The sequence below is a fragment of the Podarcis muralis genome, chromosome 5 (genome assembly GCF_964188315.1).
Source record: "Podarcis muralis chromosome 5, rPodMur119.hap1.1, whole genome shotgun sequence".
Taxonomy (NCBI): Eukaryota; Metazoa; Chordata; class Lepidosauria; order Squamata; family Lacertidae; genus Podarcis; species Podarcis muralis.
This window is the reverse complement of record NC_135659.1, coordinates 78,302,431-78,323,198: the sequence shown is the minus strand read 5'-3', so window position 1 is coordinate 78,323,198 and position 20,768 is coordinate 78,302,431. Positions and strand designations below refer to the sequence as shown.

Genomic DNA, 20,768 nt, shown 5'->3' with positions numbered 1-20,768 from the left:
TGTGTGTGTGTGTGTGTGTGTGTGTGTGTGGCAGGAGGGACTGCGACAGAATGTTGTAGCACCTTGAAGACTACAAATTTAATGTGGCCTACGCTTTTGTGGCCTGGAATCTACTTAGATGTCTGGAGTAGTGTTCCCATTTGACAAGGGTGTGTGCATTTATCAGTGTTTATATAGCCACATGGACAAACAAGCATAGGGGAAAAAATATAAACTGAGGTCAAATGACCATGAAATGCTAAAAAGTACAGTCTGTGATGATTTTTAATTCATATATAAATATACAGTGGACATTGTATATTTCCTGGTTTTATTGTACTGATTTTTATGAAGATTATTGTAAACTGCTTTTGAATTCCTAATGAAGGGTAATCTACTTTTTAAAAAAATATATATGTTTATATGTTTGTGTATACACACACATGTATGCATACACATATAAAATAATCAAGCATCAACTTTATTTGATGAAGTGGACTCTATTCTATGAAAGTGATTCCACAATAAATCTGTAAGCGCTTCAGGTGTCAAAAGATTTTATTTGCTGTTTATTCCAATAGGCATCTCTTAAGGTCAGAGAGCTGTTTATCCAGGAAGTTGCAGTAGTAAGAAGGTGTTTTGAAAGTAGGAAAACATGATGCAGAAAAATATTTTTGCAATGTAAAGATTCACTGTGTATTGGCATGGCTGTGTTGACTCTTCTTAAAAACAACTGCTCTATTTAGAAGTTGCCTACATCACGTACAGTTAAAATATATTGTGTAAGTTACCTTGTAAGACGTCAGTTTAGTAACAAGTTTCTGGTTTTCATAGAATGTGGATGCCTTCCCTCTTCCGCCCCAACACTACACACCCTCTCCCAAATATTTCTGAGGACTGAAAATGTGGATCTTAAACATGGAAGCTAAGATTTCCTCAGTGTGTCAGAAGTTGTTGTTTGTTTATTGAGGTGCAGCCTGGAGGTGATACTCCTATGCAGTGGGCCACAGTTGAGAGCAGTTGGTATGTGTGTCACAACAGCATTGAGTTGCATTGTGCATTGCACTTTTGCTTGGCCCTGATGTTGCGTTCATGCCAGCTTGTGGCGAACAGTGTATTTACCTGTGTCATTTCTCATTTATAATCCTGTGCCTCTGTAACAAGCGGCTGCCAGCGCAGTCTGTTTTTGCAACGTGCTGCTAACTTCAAACCGGACACAGCATGGCAGCCGCATTTGGTATATTAAAATAAACCACTGGCATTTTCTCCGGAGCCTTTTCTCCCTTTTTGAAAACAACACCACGTTAAGTACTTAGCTTGACATTGATGCATAAACATAACAGGTTTGTTTTCTTTCAAGTGGCTGTAGCAGCTGCCTAAAAAAGTTCATGACACACTTGGTCTTTGTTGCTTAGAAATTCAAAGAAAATGATTTTTTTGATGGTGTGGTCCGAGCTAGCCAAGAACTTTTTAATTTTTGTTCATTTAAAGCTTCTTTCCCCAATTCCTTATCTTTAGCCAAAAAATAAAGACTCCCAGAATGGCTTGCAAATCACTACCACCCCAAATTTAAAAAAATCACAGCCCCTTTTGTAATGACACAAAAAGAAAAAATGATTGGGAGGGAGGAGGAAATAAGCGAATAAGCAAACTCAGGTTCAAGTTATTGGCTACAAGTTATCCTGATGACCAGCTGGAATGGAAAAGTTCAAGTAGAGGAGACACTAAAAGTTCCTGGACTCTGAGCAGCGCCAGTCAAAACTTAGCATAGCCACTCTTCCTTCTCTGTGTGCTATGGTTTTAGCACAAAATAACATTTTTTTTTTGAAGTGTAATTTTGTACAGAGTGAGTTCAGTTGCCTGTGGAAAATTTACAGACCAGTGGCAGTGTGCTTAAGCCTTCCCTCTTGAAGCACGCTTCCACTCAATATCTGCCCCAGCTTCTTTTTTCCCTTTGTGGAAGTGTATGGGAACTGGTATATGGTTTGCTGCAGGGCTAAAAGCAGGTGGAAGCAATTTTTAGGGAGAGAGGGAACAATGGACAGGGACAGACTTAAACTCCCACAGGCCCTTCCGCTGCTCCCAATTGTTGCTTTTTCTTTTCTTTTTTTAAGGCAGAGCAAATTTACTCACAATTGCATATAATGAGTAGACTGGTTGCATCCGTCTGGATTCCTCATCTGTATATTAGGAATAATAGTTACTTGCCTTTTTTTGAATTACTGTGATGACAAGTAAGATTTTTACAAAAGACATTATGGGTTTTGTATAAATAACAGGGAACAGCAGTGATAAAAACCAACAGAAGCAACTGCTGTGAAATGATTTGACGATGATCACTTGAAGAATTTGCAGCAATTATTGGAAGCAACACACATATCTTCCCATCCTAACCTAAGACCTAGGTTTTTCTCCTCCTCCTGATACCGGGAACCAAAACTAGTATGTCACTGATAGGAGTAGTGTTGTAATCAGGCCTTCTGCAAGACTTGCATTGGCAGGCAAGACCTCTCTGGACTCAGGGACCTCTTATTTGCACTTAGCTAGCTGCAGAGGATCTTGGGAACTGGAAATGTTTGAGTGGGATGCCAATCGCAGATGGAAAGAGCGTGTGCTGGGGTCTTGCGTCACTTTCACTTGGATGGTTAACATTTCTGGGAAATGACTGGTCTGGAATTATTATGTTTTAAAAACTCTCCTGCTGGATTTTTTTTTTTAAAAAAGAAAGGAAGAAATTCTGAAATCTAATGTTTATGTACTCCCATAACATTTCTCCTTCCCCCATCAAATCTTTACTTTTTAACCTTTTCTCAATCCCACCCCTCAAGAGTTCTAATCGCAGGTGTTGGGAACAAACACAGTGTAACCATTTATTATTTTAGGCAATATTTTCCCCCATCTGCAATTTTAATTTAGATTTTAGTTTACTCCATGTTCTTTCCATGTAAGCACTTGTATTCTGTTAGTCCCAAACTTGGGATCATTGTGTCCTAAGAAACTTTGCTGGCTAATTCTCCATGGATAGGCAAGAGCCAAAAGTTTTCTCATGAACTGGAACTACTTATGGCAAATGAATTCGATCCCCCCCCCCCCCCCGGTAAGAGCATGAAGGATTACAAAAGAGCAACAAAATCAAGTGGAGCAGAGAACCTGTGAGGAGAAGGAGGAAATGAACTGAAAGGAGAATTGTGTTTATAGCAGCAGATTGGCCTTGCTTAATTGTTGCTGTGTTAATTAAGTTGGCTGTGTGTTGAAGTGTTGCAATTCTAGTCCAGATCCGATGACGATAATTTTTAAAAATTCATATTCCCTGTTCCCTGACCATCAATTTTACAGTGCAGTCGTATGCATGCTTACTCAGGAATAAATCCCACTATAGCCAATGGAGCTTGTGAACAGCAGGACTGCAGCATGAATGTGCAAAGTGCTTTAGGAAAATTTCTTTCATAGCTGAATGTATGAACATTCCCATTGATACGTTTACAAATCTGTATACATCTCTGCAGGATATTGCTTCAGTTTGTTTGTCATGGACTCCAGTCGAAGTAAACAAAAATGTATGTAAAGCTACCTTATGGGGTTAGACTCAGGGCTTTTTTTCAGGGGGGGCTCACAGGAACAAAATTCCGGCACCTTTCAAGTAGTTGCAATTGCCATTCTAAGAGAACAAGGGAGGTGTTCATGGTGAGGTCTGACACCTCTTTTTCTAAAAAAAAAAAAAAAGCAGCACTGGTTCAGACCATATCTAGCTCAGCTTCATCAACCTAGACTGACAGTGGCTTCCCTAACTGGGAATGCATGGAATTGAACATGGGACTTTGTGATTGCAAATGCATAGCAGTGGCTCTCCAAGGTCTACTAGTCGCAAAGGCTGGATTTCTTTATTTATACTTTTATGTCTCGCATTTTCTTCAAGAAGCTCAAAGTGAATTATTTGGTCCCCCCCCCCCTACATTTATCCTGCACAACAACCCTGAAAGGTAGGTTAGATTGTGAAAGAGTGAATGGCTCAAGATCACACAGTGAGCTTCATGGCTGAGTGAGGATTTGAACCCTAGGGTGGTATTCAACTAAGGGCAGTTCTACACCATACATTTAAAGCATGTCCAGTGCACATTTAAAACATAGAAATCCTGAGAATTCTAGTTTCCCCCACAGAGCTACAATTCCCAGTACTCTTAACAGGCTATAGTCTCCGGGATTTTTTGGGGAAAGTCATTCACTTTAAATGTATACTGTTGTTGTCGTTTAGTCGTGTCCGACTCTTCGTGACCCCATGGACCAGAGCACGCCAGGCACTCCTGTCTTCCACTGCCTCCCGCAGTTTGGTCAAACTCATGCTGGTAGCTTTGAGAACACTGTCCAACCATCTCGTCCTCTGTCGTCCCCTTCTCCTTGTGCCCTCCATCTTTCCCAGAAATGTATACTACATGTACTTTAAATGTATGGTGTGGCTCTGCCTTTTATTTTACTCAAGAGTAGACCCAATGGAATTAATGAAGATGACTAACATAGATCCACTAATTTTGAAACTCGGCTGAATACCACTCCTGGCCTCCCAAGTCTTAGTTACTCTAGTCACTATCCTGTGCTAGCTCTATATGCTGTCTCCAGAATAAGAGGTATTATAAAGAACAGGAAGAGGAGCAGCGGCAGCAACAAGTTAGACATATTGTAAGCTCATGTCCTGCTTGTGGGCTTCCCAGAGGCATCTGGTGGACCACTCTGGGAAAAGGGATGTTGGACTAGGCAGGTTTCAGTCTAACCCAGCAAGACTCATATGTTCCTAAGGAACAGAACAAAATAATAACTCTCCCAGAGGGCCCTGAAATAGACACACAATTTGTCTTGTGTTGTTCTTGCTAATAGCATATAAACATTATGTATCATTTATGTAAGAGCCCTGTGAAGAAGATATTCAGTGTCTCTGTTATGCTCATTCTGGAACATAGGTGCCTTGGCACCTGAACCCATTTCTGCTATTTTGGTTTCTTCATCCGTACTGCATCTCATCAGTCAGCGAGAGATGAATTGTTAGAACCTATTGACGCCGCAAGACAAACAAGTATTTGCGTTAGGCATCTTATGAAATTTAAATATATTTTCCAGTCGGTTTTAATGTCTTTATAACAGCATGGTGGGACTCCTTTATTGCAAATGAGGAGCTGAAGTGCACTGCATCCTGACAAACCTTGGAGCTGGGATTAGGACGCAGGTCTGAATACAGTTTTGCTGCTGGGTAATGCTGGCTGCCAGCATTCACCTTTCAGAAGATTGTAAACTGGGTATATGAGGTGTTGCCAGCGCTGGGGTTTCAGCCTCTGAGGAGCTATATGAGCTTTGGTTCTCACTGTGCATTTAATGAATACTTAGAAATTCCTTTCGTGTTACTATGAGGTCAAAGGAAAGGAAGGGTGATTTCCTTGCTTGCCTCAATCAGCCTTTGAAAATCCCTGTGAAGTCGGCTAGAATTAGTCCCTATTTGCAGATGAGGGACTAGAGCTGGAAGAGTAGATTCTCTCATGGGATTTGAACCCTGATTCAAAGTAAACATTGTGCCCACACCTCGCATGGAAGTTCTCTGGGTTAATTTTGTGCCCTGTAAACAAGGCAGTGTTGGCTTCTGAAAGTAAGTAGTTATTGATATTTCCACAATGGTTGCCAACTGGTACATTTTTCCACATTGACAATTGGTTGTGTTTAGTGTCTATTTAGAAGTGGCTACTTTTAACAGGTTGCCTGTTTTACAACAGGTTAGAGGCAAAAGCTATATCATTTATTAGTAGCTCTTTTTAACTGTCCTTTATTGCTAACTTTAATATTGTTGAGGTTTTTTGTAAATGTCTTTAAGGTCTGTTAAATAAACAAATCCATTTTACTTAGACTGGGAATAATTATAACCCTCATTTATTGGGTAAGGGTAGTTAGAATAGGAGCAGAAAAGTGAACCCAACACTTCACAAAGTTTATTTACAAATTTAGGGTTGTGATTGATTGGAATGAGAATTTTCTTTATTGGACCAATGCTTCTATTGGGCTAAGAATATACAAAACCTTTTACCTGCTGAAGCACTGTGTTTAGTTAAAAAGTTGGTGAGAAACTCAACAAGAAAAATGTTTATTGTAGAATATCAGGGTGTTCATTCTTACTTCATCAGTGTCAAGCACCTAGTAGGCTGCAACTGTTGGGCTGCAGTTGGTTTTGTGGATCCCATAGGTATTATTGAGAAGTATAGAATCTCAGAACTCTCAGCATGAGATAAGCCCATTGTATTGAACACCAGATAGCCACTGTAGAAGTGTGAACCTTTAAGCGAGAAAGGTGCCTTTACTTTTCTCCAGCACAGTTGAAAGCAAGTGTGTTCAGGTAGACAATGAAATATTAAAGGCACCAGCTATGACAGCAATAAGGCCTGATTCAGAAAATCAGTGGCATAGGTCACCTACAGGCAGCACCACACGGAACAATATGTTTATTTGTGAAGCGGCCACATTTTCACCGTGACATTGCGAGCCTTCCATACATCTTGCTTTTAGTTACTTGTTCATTTCATTGTTGGCAAAAGCGTCTTCCCAAACAGAGTTACCTCATTTCTCGGAAATATGGGTTTGTTTTACTCCTCACATTGGAGTTAGTTTGCTCTGAAGATGTTTGTACACCTTTGTGGCAACACCAAAGCTTTGGTGGTACTGGAAAAATACTAGACACCAGAGAAAAGTGCGTAGGAAAGTTTTTTTCCAAAAAAAATTCGGCCCAGCTAAAGGACAGATACCTAAAACTTGTCATCTAGTTCTTGTCATCTAAAACCAGGCATGACTTACTTATTTTAAGGAATAGAAAAAACATTGTATTATGGGTCCATATGCACACTTATGGTGATGGATTTATATTTACTCCATCAGATTTTTCCCTTCCAGAAATATAAACAAAATCCAATAAGGTGAGTTGAAGTTGCCTGGAAGCATTTCTTATGCTCAACAATAATCATTGTGAGCACAGTAGAATATTACTATTGTTTATTAAATTTGTATACCACCCGAAGATCACAGGATTGTTCACAACATAAAAATACCAAATGAAAACACAAAATACATAAGAAAACAGAAACAAACCAGTAAGCCTCCCCCCCCCCCACACACATTTAAAAAACCACAAAATGTTAAACAGCCAAAGGCCTGGTAATGGAGAAGAGTTTTCACCTGGTGCCTGAATATATGTAATGACGACTCCAGGAGCTCCTCACTGGGGAGAGCATTCCACAAGTGTGGAGCCACCACAGAAAAGGCCTGTTTGTGTGTTGCTGCCCTCTGGGCTTCTTGTGAATGGGGCACAAAAAGAAGGCCCCTGGTGTTGATTGCAGGGTCAGGTTCGGTTTATATGGGGAGAGGCGGTCCTTGAGGTAATGTTGCATGATGCGTTGATATCTGTTTCTGAATTCTTGTTTCTTTACATATCTGCGTTTGAAAATGGTTAACAAAATAGCCAATGTATTGTAAGAGGGCTAATTTGGAAAGGGCTCTAGCAGTAAAGTGTCTGCATTGCATGCAAAATATTGTGGTTTAATTCGCAGCAGGTAGGTTTTGGGGGACCCTTGTCTAAAACTCTGGGTGTTGGTGCCAGGCGGTACTGAGCTGTATGAACTCAGCCGCCTGAGTTATATGAGAGCAGCCACCTGTGTTCTCAGCCTTTTAGTTCTCTTATCAGTTTGTTGCTTTTTCTTCATTTTTTAAAAAATCATCCTTTTGGTGCAGCCAAGAATGGTTGTGCTAGTCTGAATAGTTCATTAGCAGTAACCCTCTTTTTTTGTCCCTCCTCTTCCCGTGTTTACTGAAAATGTGATGCCAATTTAATGTCCTCCCGCTGTGCAGGAGTTTGGGGCATTTTTTAATTGCAGCAGGAGCAGGTGTGGTCAGTCCTAGGTTCAGAGGCTCTGTTTTAAGTTTGGTTTTACTTGTGATCAGTCAAATTAACCGCACTGTTCTAGCTGTGGGAACAAGAAGCAAGCATTATCTCTAGTGTGATATTAATCTTCCTGCCTACTATTTTGATATACAAGTCTAAACCACACTCTCTTTCTGTATTAACAGTGCTGCTTACTACTACTTCCTGGGCACTGTTTTTTTTTAAAATTATATAAAAAAAGTGATGTCTGTAGCTTGTCTTCTAAGTTCAAGGGGGAGAGCTGCTAATATTTGGGTTGAAGAATTTGTAAGAAAATGAAATCACCTTGGGAAGCATGGAGGCAACATGGAGTGTTTTATTTTCTTCTGAGTCAATAATGACTCAAATGTTCTAGCCCTGTGCTGCAGTCTTGGTGTGGTAATACTGAGCCATCTGGCTCGTAACAAGCTTCAAAACTAAGATATTAAACACTTCCAGATTTGTTAGTTCTCTTTTGAGAATAGTCATTAGTAGGACTGATTCTCCTAACACTTTTGAATTTTGCGTACCTCATGAGATGGCTTGTGTTTTGGGCTATCTTCTTGTTTACAGTCTAGTGTTTGAAAAGAAAGAAGATAAGATTTGCAAGAGTTCAGATGTAGACTGGATTGATTTGCCAGAGTTCAGAAGTTCAGCATTTGGAAAAGGGAGTTATTGTTTTGTTGTTTCTGTTTTAAATATTTGTGTTTTTATATTGTGAACAGCCCTGAGAGCTTTTGAGGAAGGGTGGAATGTCAGTCTAATAAATAAAATAAATATATAAAAATAAGTGTTTCCTGACTATCTGGTTAGTTTAGCTAAGGGGACAACAACATTTTATGATAGAGCATCCACTGGGTACCTGTAAATCAATTTGCCAGCAGTAATTGGAGTGGATTCTATGGTCGTTCCAATGTTAAGTCAAACCTAAACTGTCAGCCAACCTAGCAGTTCGAAAGCACGTCAAAGTGCAAGTAGATAAATAGGTACCGCTCCGGTGGGAAGGTAAACGGCATTTCCGTGTGCTGCTCTGGTTTGCCAGAAGTGGCTTAGTCATGCTGGCCACATGGCCCGGAAGCTGTACGCCGGCTCCCTCGGCCAATAAAGCGAGATGAGCGCTGCAACCCCAGAGTCGGTCACGACTGGACCTAATGGTCAGGGTCCCTTTACCTTTACCTTTAAACTGTCAGTGTGAGTTCACAGGTAGCTGCTGCCTTATACTGAGTCAGACCACAGATTGATCTAGCTCAAAATTGTCTACTGTGAGGCAGGAACTGTTTCCAACCAGGAGATACCAAGGATTTAACCAAAGACCTTACACATGCAGAGCAGATCTCTACTACTGAATTGTTTGCTTGTGTTGCATTCACTAAAGATTAGTCTAGCATTCTGAAAACATGCACGGATTCTGTCAGAAAGCTAAGACTCTAATGCTTCAGATTCATTATCATCATGACATGACAGTTCTCTCACTGACAGATGTTGCTGAGATTAAGGTAAAGGTACCCCTGCCCGTACGGGCCAGTCTTGCCAGACTCTAGGGTTGTGCGCCCATCTCACTCAAGAGGCCGAGGGCCAGCGCTGTCCGAAGACACTTCCGGGTCACGTGGCCAGCGCGACATCGCTGCTCTGGCGAGCCAGAGCCGCACACGGAAACGCCGTTTACCTTCCCGCCAGTAAGCGGTCCCTATTTATCTACTTGCACCCGGGAGTGCTTTCGAACTGCTAGGTTGGCAGGCGCTGGGACCGAGCGACGGGAGCGCACCCCGCCGCAGGGATTCGAACCGCCGACCTTTCGATCGGCAAGCCCTAGGCGCTGAGGCTTTTACCCACAGCGCCACCTGCGTCCACCTGCTGAGATTACTTCTTTTCAAATATCAGGTTGTGGTCTAGGGGGCATATGCCGACAATTACCCTCAAGTTTCTTGCTGGCATCAAATTGCAAAACTCTTTTACGAATGCGGCATTAACAGAGGGCTGTGCACACGCCAGGGCAATAATATGTATGTGGATTGCTGTTCCATTGTGTGCAGTTGTGCAACTTTGTTCACACACAAGTGCTTTCAATTTTATGCCTCTGAGATCGGTCTTGATGTTTCCTGACCACACTAGTGGGTGGTCCTTCATGGAATTTATTTGTTCTGTATGCTGTTGTCCTCTCCCATCAAGTAGTATTTTCCTGTCATCCATAAGTTCTGGAAACCTGTCCAGCTGTGGCCATGCACACACATATTTGCTTGTCCTTGCAACAGTAACTTTTACATTTTTTTTAATTTTTATTTTTGAAGAACAAGTTTTCTAGGATAGTGGTACCTCGGTTTACGAACTTAATCCGTTCCAAAAGTCCATTCTTAAACTGAAACCATTCTTAAATCAAGGCGCACTTTCCCTAATGAGGCCTCCCGCCGCTGGTGCCCTTCAACCTTTCAAAGTTCGCAAACTAGGACACTACTTCTGGTTTTGCGGAGTTCATAAACGGAATCTTTCGTAAACAGGACTGTTCTTAAACCAAGGTACCACTGTATGCCAGATTTGCACAAAAGAGCAGTCAGAAATAATGATAATAAATACACTTCCATCTCTCCAAGTGCCATGGGCCCCTCGGCTCCATCAGAAGCAGGAATGCTTTGGCAGACTCAGATGGACCAGTAGGAAGGCAGAGAAGATGGTGTGGTGGTGGAAGATTGAGACCCAGGGTTGGAGGAGAGAGGTCCTTCCCATGTGATTCTAGATGTCAGAGGATGGATGACGGGGTGGAGATGTTCCTTCAGGTATACAAAACAATACCTGGGGGAGGAATCTGAGCAAGGAAGAATCCCTGTGTGTATTCTAGGAGCTCTACTGAGCAATGAATTACTGCAGCCAACCTAGGAGCTTTTCACTTTGTTGATATTATGAATTCCCTTCTGTGTAGAGCCATACCCATTTAATTTATATGACAGTACAGTGAAATACAGACAGACATCTTTGTATAGCTGCAGGGATGGGAAATGCAAACCAAATATACAATACTTTATTTAGCATAGTTCAGCTGAAGTACACAAGTGATAATTGTTTCAAGAGTGTAATACTCAAATTGCTTTTCAAAGCATTATTTGGTATTGAATTATTAGGAATTTTGATTACAGCTCACTCCCTCCCCCCACCCTGGTGAATAGGAACTTCTTCTTTTTTCAGTTTTTCAAATTTTATTTATACTTTTCAAGTTTATACATTTCACTAGTTTTATACATTTCACTAATTTTACAATCATTTTAACATTTCAAAACTTGACTTCCTTCCCCCTATTTCTGCAGTTCCTTAAATTTATTTTTAATAGCCTCTGCATATCCAAATTAACTTTGAAGAAACTTATGTCTATTTCTTTTTTTGGTGGGGGGGGGGGTAGTAAATTCTCTTTGAACCTGTGAAGGAGACATTGGCAAATGGAATGTGTGGTTTGTTCATAGGAAACTTCATGTGGATTAAGGTAGGTCATGTCCACATGAACATTTACCTCAGGTTCACAGCCCTTTGACACATCTCAAATGTTGTTGCTACAAAGGGCACAACCAGGAAAGACAGGAATATGAGATGCACCAAAGGTAGCAGCTGGGGTTGGTGTGTCCGCACAGCCAAATAACACCTAAAAGCAATAGGTGACTAAGCCTATTGCTCTTTAAAATAAGGGGGGAAACCAGGGGGAGGCAAGCTAAAAACACCTTCGTATTAGTGGTCAAGCAAGATCAGCTGAGGGGAGTAAACAAGGTGACTATTTTTTTATTAACAAAATAAGTCAGCTGTTTGAGATCATGTTGTGAACTGCCTTGCCTACAAAGTTTCCTTTACTTTCTGCAGTAACTCTTTCATGCAGTCCAAACACCTTTAGTAAGAAGCCTGTAATTATCTGCAGTTGCTTAGGTTTCTAGATCAAATACAGTAAAGGTGACCATGCTCAGAATGGGTGTGTGTGTGTAGAGTCCATAGCCAGAAAATATAAAGTGTCTCCTCTTTTTAATGGAGAGTCAATTAAACTGACCTAGAGCCAGATTACTGATGTGAATACTTTAGGCTATGGGCTGTCACTTGAAGAGACTTACTGTCTATATATAACAAATTAGGAAACATAATCATATTTATTGTACAAAAGCAGACCTTTGGCCAGGGCTCATTTGTGCATGTAGGTTTCCTCATATGTGGATCACTGCTTTTGGTTAGATTTATGTAATACCCTGCCTTTTCAAGTATTTTGGCCTGTTTCATGTGTAACGGTAATCCTAACCATGGCTTAGTATGAATTGGGAAACATGCAGGCTCTTGGAGAGGAGAACATGGCAGCTTTTGCACGTAGCTAAACTATGGGTTGCCTTAATCCAGGCTTCCTCAACCTCGGCTCTCCAGACTTTTTTGGCCTACACCTCCCATGATCCCTAGCTAGCAGGACCAGTGGTCAGGGATGATGGGAATTGTAGTCTCAAAACATCTGGGGGGCCGAGGTTGAGGAAGCTTGCCTTAATCCAATTCTGGGTTTGTGGTTTAGCTCTCTCCAGACCAAACCATGAGCTGCAACTCAGGTTTGTGAAATAACTGCGGATCTGTTGCCTTTAAATATAGAGAAGAGATGCAGCCAGTTCTGGGTGGACCATGTTACTAATGTTGCTAATTTCCCCCATAACTTTAGTCCAGAAAGCTGTCCAAGGACAGGTCCACCATAGGTACCAATAAGTCCCTATGGCTCTACAGTGCCACCAGTAGGATGTATTCCTTGAGTTTTAAATATGTATCATTCACACAGGTGTGAGGAATCATTCATGAACAATTTTCATGGAATTTTCTTTTTGACTATATAGAATGGTTTCATGGACCAGAGTTTATCAATGGGAAGCGACCCTGAAGTTAAATGTTAATTTGAGGGGTTGGGAATGAAGCTTACTGGAAACCATTTCCCCCCCTTTGTGCTAGGGCAGGTCCCAAATCATGTACACATTTATACAAATATGTAATTCATTATCCTCTTTTCAGCAGAAATGTTACTCTTGGATCCAAGTAAGCACAAACTTATTTCACAGTCCAGAATCTTCCTCTTCTGTCCTCCCCCTCAGTTTTTATTGGCACAATATTTTGTTGCAAAATTTTATATTGTTGAAAATTACAAAGTAGTTTTCAAATTATGCTATTGGGTGCAAATTCTCTGGAGCATTCCCTAGAAGGGATAGGATTGTGGAATGAAACATCTGCATGTTTTAAAGCTGTGGAGAAAAATAACTATCCCCTCTTTCCCCATCCACACCCATTTCTTTAGAAAACAAATTTGGATAGATTTAAGCCATAGCCCTCAAAACAAAACTTTCCATATTTAAGATAAAATATTTCCAACAACTTTCTTCTTGCATTTTCAAGAAAAGCTATTGATTTTTAAATTTATTTTAATATTGCCATTTGTGGCTATTATTTTAAAATGAAAAATTTCCCCATCTTCCCAAAGTTCTTGTTTTTAGCCTGTAAACTTCTGAGTAGGGAAGAAATGCCCTCTGCCTTGCCAGGCAAAAGAGTTTAGTCTGAAGTTATAAGATCAAGTGCAGGTCAAGTTTTCTGCCACACAAGCAAAAGTTTAAGGAGAAGGCAAAGTGATTGAATTTCCCACTGATGAGAACAAATGATATGTTAATTCTGAGACAAAAGGAATGTGGTGTACTTTGCTGCTGTATATGTGAATTGACCTTCCTTTCCACAGCTGTTTATCTGCCTCCCTTTGAAGCTAAGAAACTGCATTTCTAAGCCTAGTATCCAAAGGAAAACTTGTTTTCTGAAAATTGCAAATGCAATTTCTACTAAGTTTTACTTCGCCAAATTAGATTTTAAAGGCATGTCTTTACAGTATGGCATTCTAACCAATCAATTAGATATTTTTTTTAAAAAAATCCTTCCCTTGCAACTGTACACACAGTGTCTCAGTTGTAACCTTCATCCGTTGAGAAAGACCTATAATGGGACTGAGCCATTGTGCCAGAAAAATAATCTGGAATTTCAGTTTTCTTTATTTAATGCTCTGGCACTTAATTTAAACTTGCTGTATTTAACCTACAGTGGTACCTCAGGTTAAGTACTTAATTCGTTCCGGAGGTCTGTATTTAACCTGAAACTGTTCTTATCCTGAAGCACCACTTTAGCTAATGGGGCCTCCTGCTGCTGCCGCACCACCGGAGCACGATTTCTGTTCTCACTCTGAAGCAAAGTTCTTAACCCCAGGTAATATTTCTGGGTTAGCGGAGTCTGTAACCTGAAGCGTATGTAACCTGAAGCATATGTAACCCGAGGTACCACTGTATTTGCCACTGAAAAACTTAAACTTGTGTGGTTAAATAAAATAATACAGTTTCACAATATAATGAGTCATTCAACAATCCAAATTGTTACATCCAAACAATGATCACTTAATCTACTAATTCAGAAGATGCTAAATGAATTGGACGGAACCAAAGTAAAGAAGCCAGTTCAAAAGGTATGTCAAGTAAGTGTCATAAGACACACAATATACAATTACAGGAGAACATTTTATGTGGCTATTATAAGCTAGTCAAGTTGCTGAAAATACAGGCAGTAACTGTGCAATCCGGGCTTGTCTACTCAGAAGTTAGTCCCATTGAGTTCACTGGGCCTTCCTCCCAGGTAACCTCATGGTGGCCTCATGAGCCTTCAGGCAATTAAATACATTATAGCAGTTTTGGAATGCCACATATTTGTTATTGCAAATTGGTTTTTGTTTCCCTCTTGGTGTGGTGCTTAACGTTGAATGGTGGTCTGTGAGGAGTCACAATTTGAAATAACAGGTTGGGTGCCTTCATGTATTCTTCTCCCATTAGAATTCCATCACAGATTTGTTCCAAGGGACTGAAGAGAAGCTTAAATGCAACTGTCCTGGTTATGATGGTTTCTGTCCATGTCTTCTGGTTGCAGATGGCTGACCTCCTCTGATCACAAAATTGTCGAGTTGGAAGGGACCCTGAGGATCATCTAGTTCAGGAATGCAGGAATAGGTAGCTGTCCCATATGGCGATTGAACCTGCAACCTTGGCTTTAGCAGCACCATGCTATAACCAACAGAGCTATCCAGACAGTAAGAATGGATAGGTGAAGCAAGCGTCTAAGAGAACAGGGAAACAGGGACAAGGACCCGAGAAGGAAACATGCCAAGGGAAGTGAGTTGGGATACAAAGCAAGTGTTGACATTTAAGAGAGGAAGAAATTCGGGGGAGTAAGAGGGAGAAAAAGCTGGTGGGAGTGGGGAGAGAATGGGCAGAGGAGAGAGTTGTAGAATCATATGGTGATTTGAAACAATCAGCCAGATATTTGGCTACAGGACCTTAGTCTACTCTAATTTCCCCTGTTGCATAACAAGAATTAACAATAACTAGCCCAGAAGAATGTAAGGCCAGGGCATAGTATGCTCCAGCAGAACTTTTGTGCAGCTTTTCAAAGCAAAGCACCCTCACTCAGCACTTTTCACCACTTGTTCTCTCATTACGTATTAAATTTTTCCTGGCAAATTCTTGGTAACCTCGCAGGTCAAGGACTTGGCATTCAGCTCTGAACGCTTTCCAAAGTGTGTTTGAAATCTTAACCCCATAAACAATAACAAGAATATATGTTTTGTAGACTCTTTTTACCTGGAAACTTTAAGATGCAAGCTTCAAATAGTTACTGTCTTGTTGTGGGAGCCAGACTTTCTAGTATATCTCATCTTTATCTGCGAGCTAATACAGAAATGTGGGCTTGGGCACCTTCTGATTAACCAAAACATGGAAGAATGACTGTGGGCTGGGAAACCTGAATGAGCCTTCGTAGCGTCTGCTGTGACGTCACAAACCACATTCTGCTGTTATAGTTACCGAAAGGTATTGGAATCCTGCGTATGGAGGTAGGTTAAATATTGTGAGAGTCAGAGCTGAGGTGGGGGGGAAACCACAGGAATAGTGGCATCGGTACATTCGCTGCAGAGGTTTAATGCAGAAGGGCATTTTGGCTTTTAAGGGTAGAAATTAAGACTAATAAAGAAAAAAAAGGGCCGAGTGAGTTTGTAAGCTGTTGAAACATACTCCTGAAAAAGTGGTAAGATGCATTTTCCCATCCACTCTGCTTTTAAAAACACTAATATTTTCTTTGCTCTTGTTTGTGGAGACATGGGATAGCTGCTTAGATAAACTTGCTCTAAAATATCTGAGACTGCATTATGGCCTCTGTTCCTTCAGTGAAGACAACTGCTGCCATACTTTCATTTTACTGGCAACTTTGGAAGTGTGGCAATTTATAAATATTTACAAATAGGTTTATTATATTTTACAAATATTCTTATGCTGGGTTTAACCAAGGTTGAGTATGAGAGAACTTTGGTTTTTATTCCCATTTATATCTTTTGTAAGCTTGCTGTGCATGCTAACCGGCTAGCATCTTGACCCACGCTGTAATATTTGTAAGCAGCTTACCATGTGGCATTTGGCCATCAGAATCCACTCCGTTTTTTGTTCCTTTAATGCTTCACAAGAATTTTGTAAGAATAATCCTTGGTACTTCCAGGCCACTATACAATATATTGTCTAACTAGCTCCCCCACAGTTGAATTTGACTGGACTTAACCGTCCAGGTGTCCTTTACCTAACTAGTTTCTGTCCTCATTCTGCCTCCCTCTTCCCCACCTCCCAGTTAGTAAGCTGTTTCTGAAATGGATATTATTGGAATACTTTTGTAGCATCATAACACCAGCACCTAAGCAGCAATTGAAATAATGGTAAAGGTAAAGGACCCCTGGATGGTTGAGTCCAGTCAAACTTGACTATGGGGTGCAACGCTCATCTTGCTTCAGGCCGAGGGAGCTGGCATTTGTTTGCAGAAGAGTAGTTATTATTCTATACAAAATGTTTCTGGAAATCAACCCGTGCTAAGTAGTGTTAACACTGACACTACTTAAGAAAACTCTTGTGTTACATCGCTGCCTCTTGCAACGAACACATGGCATAATATATGAATGTTTGGGTCTTTAAGCATCCATGTTCACACTTCATGGAATACTGAATGGGCCAGTGTTCCTTCAGACTTGAATAAAGTTGTACGATGTGCACATTTCACATGTTTACTGTTGGAAACACTGGCATAATTTCACTGTCTCAGAGCAATCATTATGTGTACCGCTATCCGGAAGACAGATATAGACAGCAGTAATTTGGGGAAATTAATTGGACTCTTTAGATACATCTGATGCCTGGATTCTGGGCCTGGTTTGTAGGCCAATTTAGCCCACACTGGTTTCTTGTTGGTCCATGTGGCCTTTAGGACAGTGTATATATAGTACAGTACACAATCTGTGTGCCCTGATTTCTTAGGATTAGTGCAGGGGTCTCTCTTGGGGAAAGACATCTTTCTTGAGCCCTTTCCAACCCCCCACTGCTTCTCACAATGTGTGTTCCAGTTACACAGTATAACACATAGCTGGCAGCATGGGGAACTGTTGCCTGGCTGTCTGTTCTTATTAGGGATGGGCAAATGTGTCGGTTTCGGTTTCTCTCCATTTGTCGAAACTTAAGTTCGGTTCTCCACTTTATTTATTTATTTATAAGAGGTGCTCGTGATCATTTGTCTGCAAAATTTGCCTAACGTGCACATTTTAAATGTAATTTTACCCAATATGCATGTTTTTGCAAGCACTTTTCATTAAAATTCATTTTTGTGAGTTGTTTTCACTAATAATGTGCATTTTATGCATGATTTACCCTAGCAGATGCATTTTTGAACATATTACTCCGGTGGTGAGCTGAGTTGCAAAATTCGAAGACTTTTTTGTTTTGGTTTGCATATTGCCTTTGAATGTGAACTTCTTTGAATTTCTCCCTACCTTTTAGTGACACAACCAAGAACCTCTCATTTCCTACAAGGACAGCTGGTGTCCATTGTCAATTAAGAGGTTTAACTTTTAAAATTTGTGCAGATGTAGGTTTTATTACGGCAACTACAGTTTGTGCTCAGTCACTAGAAGTACTTGAAACCACTGCCATAGTCCTTTAGCTCATCATTTTTTTCCAACAAGAGGCAAAGCATGAGTATCATGTGTTGCTGTTTGAACAGAAGCGACATGATGCTGAAAATAAGTAAGTCTGGGTGTGGTTGGTGCTTGGATGGGAGGCTTCCTAAGAAGTTGACTTATACCGAGTCTATAACAATAATAAACTAGGCAGACCAGTTTGCCTCGGGAATGAGAATCCCATGCAAACTTCCCCGTGCTCTTGGACTCCAACTCCCACTCCCAGACAACATGGCCAGTAGTTAGGGATGATGGGAGCTGTAGTCTAGGAACATCTGGAGAGCCATATATTCCCAGGATTGACTAGTGCAGTATGGGGAAATCATTGAGTTAGCTGACATGGGCTGGGGCAGGGCAGGATTATAAAGAGGTTGGAGCTGCAAAGATGCACCAACAGAGCCAAGCCAATGCTCCTGCTGGTGAATTTGCACAGCCCTGACCTGACTGCCACCCTGCTGCAGGCCCAGCGCTGTCCAGGTAAGCTGCAATGACAGTGGTGCCGAGAGGGAAGCCCCTCCCCACAACACTGACTGCCACTGCTGGTTCCTCATTCCTGGCAGCAAATAGCCAGGTTTTCAAACAAGAATCTTCCCCAGTCTCTTTTTTTCAACCTTTAGAATGGACAAAAATCTCAGTATTCTGGCAGGTGTATTAATTTTGGAAGTTTGAAGCAAAGCTGATTGTTTTCTTCTTTTCATTTTATTATATCGTGGATTTTTCTTAAAAGAAATGAATTTATCTTCAAGGTTTCTTTCCCTGTATTGTGTGCATTCTTTTGTGTGTGTGAGTTTTACATTTGCTTATACATCTGTCTTTGAGTTTAGCCTCAATCATTTAAAGGAAACTGTTTTAAGCAATTTACCAGTTCTGAACAGATAGAATTGACTTGCCGCTTTGAAGAGAGGAAGCCTATAGTGGAAAGTCAAGCGGAAGACCTATATATAGCCATTGGTTGTAACGGTGTTGGTTTGGTGGTTGTGATTGCTTCTCTAAACAATTTCCTGGCTAGTTGATTGTGGCATTTTGAACCTTTAGCAGACAGATGACACAGTGCTGCTGCTGATCAGTATCTGAGTGATTAGTGCTTATTCATTTTAATTTTTTCTGGATGCTCCCAAATGAATTATCTGTGAAAGGTAATTGGCCATCATGGTAAAATGGAACTCCAGTAGCCTTCATTCGCACATAATACTAAACCATAGTTTAGCACTACATGGATGAGATTCCATAAGACTTGAGTGAAGTGTCAGGTTCACACATTCCCCCTACATAGGAACATAGGTAGATACCATGTACCAAGTCAGAACCATTGGCCCATCTAACTTAGAATCGTCTACACTGACTGGCAGCAGCATCTTTATGGTTTCAAGTGGGACATTCCCAGCCCTACCTGGAGAAGACTTATACTGAGTTTAGTTTTGCTTTGAAAGAATCTTGGCTTAGTGTTAGGGATTGCAGTTTACAACGTGGGTTATGAATATGGCCTGTTCAACCATTGTTTGCTGCTGTGGGTCTAAAGGTATTTACTATCAATATCATTTATAATGGATAAAGGTAAAGGGACCCCTAACCATTAGGTCCAGTCATGACCGTCTCTGGGATTGCGGCGCTCATCTTGCTTTTTTGGCCAAGGGAGCCGGTGTACAGCTTCTGGGTCATGTGGCCAGCATGACTAAGCCGCTTCTGGTGAACCAGAGCAGTGCACGGAAATGCCGTTTACCTTCCCACTGGAGCGGTACCTATTTATCTACTTGCACTTTGACGTGCTTTCAAACTGCTAGGTTGGCAGGAGCAGGGACCGAGCAATGGGAGCTCACTCCATCACAGGGATTCAAATCACCGACCTTCTGATCAGCAAGTCCTAGGCTCTGTGGTTTAACCCACAGCGCCACCCGCGTCCCTTATAATGGATAGTTACAGGGGAAAAACTATTGGTCATGCCATGATAAAAAGATGGATACCTGGAGGCTGCAGTGGGGGGGGGGGGGCAGAGGAGGACAGAACCTCAGAACGGATGAAACAAACTCTGATTCTTAGGATAGGATGCTTCTCTCTCTCTCTCTCTTTCTCTTTAATATGCAGGGATTAGTGTGTTTTTTATTGAAGCATCCTTTCTTCTCCCACCCACTCCCACATCCAGTATCCTGAAGTGATGCAGTCCCAACCAGGAGGGCTAGACTGCGTACTTCTATAAAAAATAGATTTGTCTGCCACAAAGTGTCCTATGAATATTCCAAGGGGCTGTAGGGATGTGCCTGATTTTTCAGACATATTGTATCCTGAGTGCTTTGGTGGTTCATTTCAGTTTCATTGCAATTGGCAGAACTTAGTGCATGCTCTTAAAAAGTTGCCTAGAAATGTACTAATGCAATCATGGTCTCTTTAATACTTCCAGGGCTAAATCGGGATTGCAGCTGTCAGGACAAAATATCTTATGATGCCCAAAAGGAACGAGAAGGAAATGCAAAGTGATGCATTAAGAAAACATTGATGTTTTTTCAGGTATGCATTGGTCTTGGTATTTTTTTACTTGCCTCTCATACATAGGGTCATTGCAGCCTTTCAATGTAAAGGTCATGTATGCCAGTGATGCAGCGGTAAAGACTTTGGAGCATGAGCTCATGATGACACCAGCCCCATAGCCATGCCCCTAAGGAGAGTTCAAAAATGTAGGCCACGGTATATGCACACCCACATCCCAGCAGCACTATAGCACAATACCCAGTCTCAGCTCACAGTCATAGACTTAGCATGAATATGTAAGCATCAAGGGTTCCTGCAGAGGCGATCACAGCCACTGTACTCCTTCCCTGGACC

The 20,768-nt window shown here is 41.2% G+C and overlaps 1 protein-coding gene across 1 annotated transcript in view; it reads left to right on the top strand.

Moving 5' to 3' along the window:
- Nucleotides 1-20,768, top strand: part of ZHX3 (zinc fingers and homeoboxes 3) — a 47,142-nt gene that overhangs the window by 1,837 nt on the left and 24,537 nt on the right. Inside the window, exon 2 of the mRNA XM_028735002.2 lies at nt 20,347-20,453. The gene's annotated coding sequence lies outside the window, so the exon portion shown is untranslated. The remainder of the gene's footprint in view (nt 1-20,346; nt 20,454-20,768) is intronic.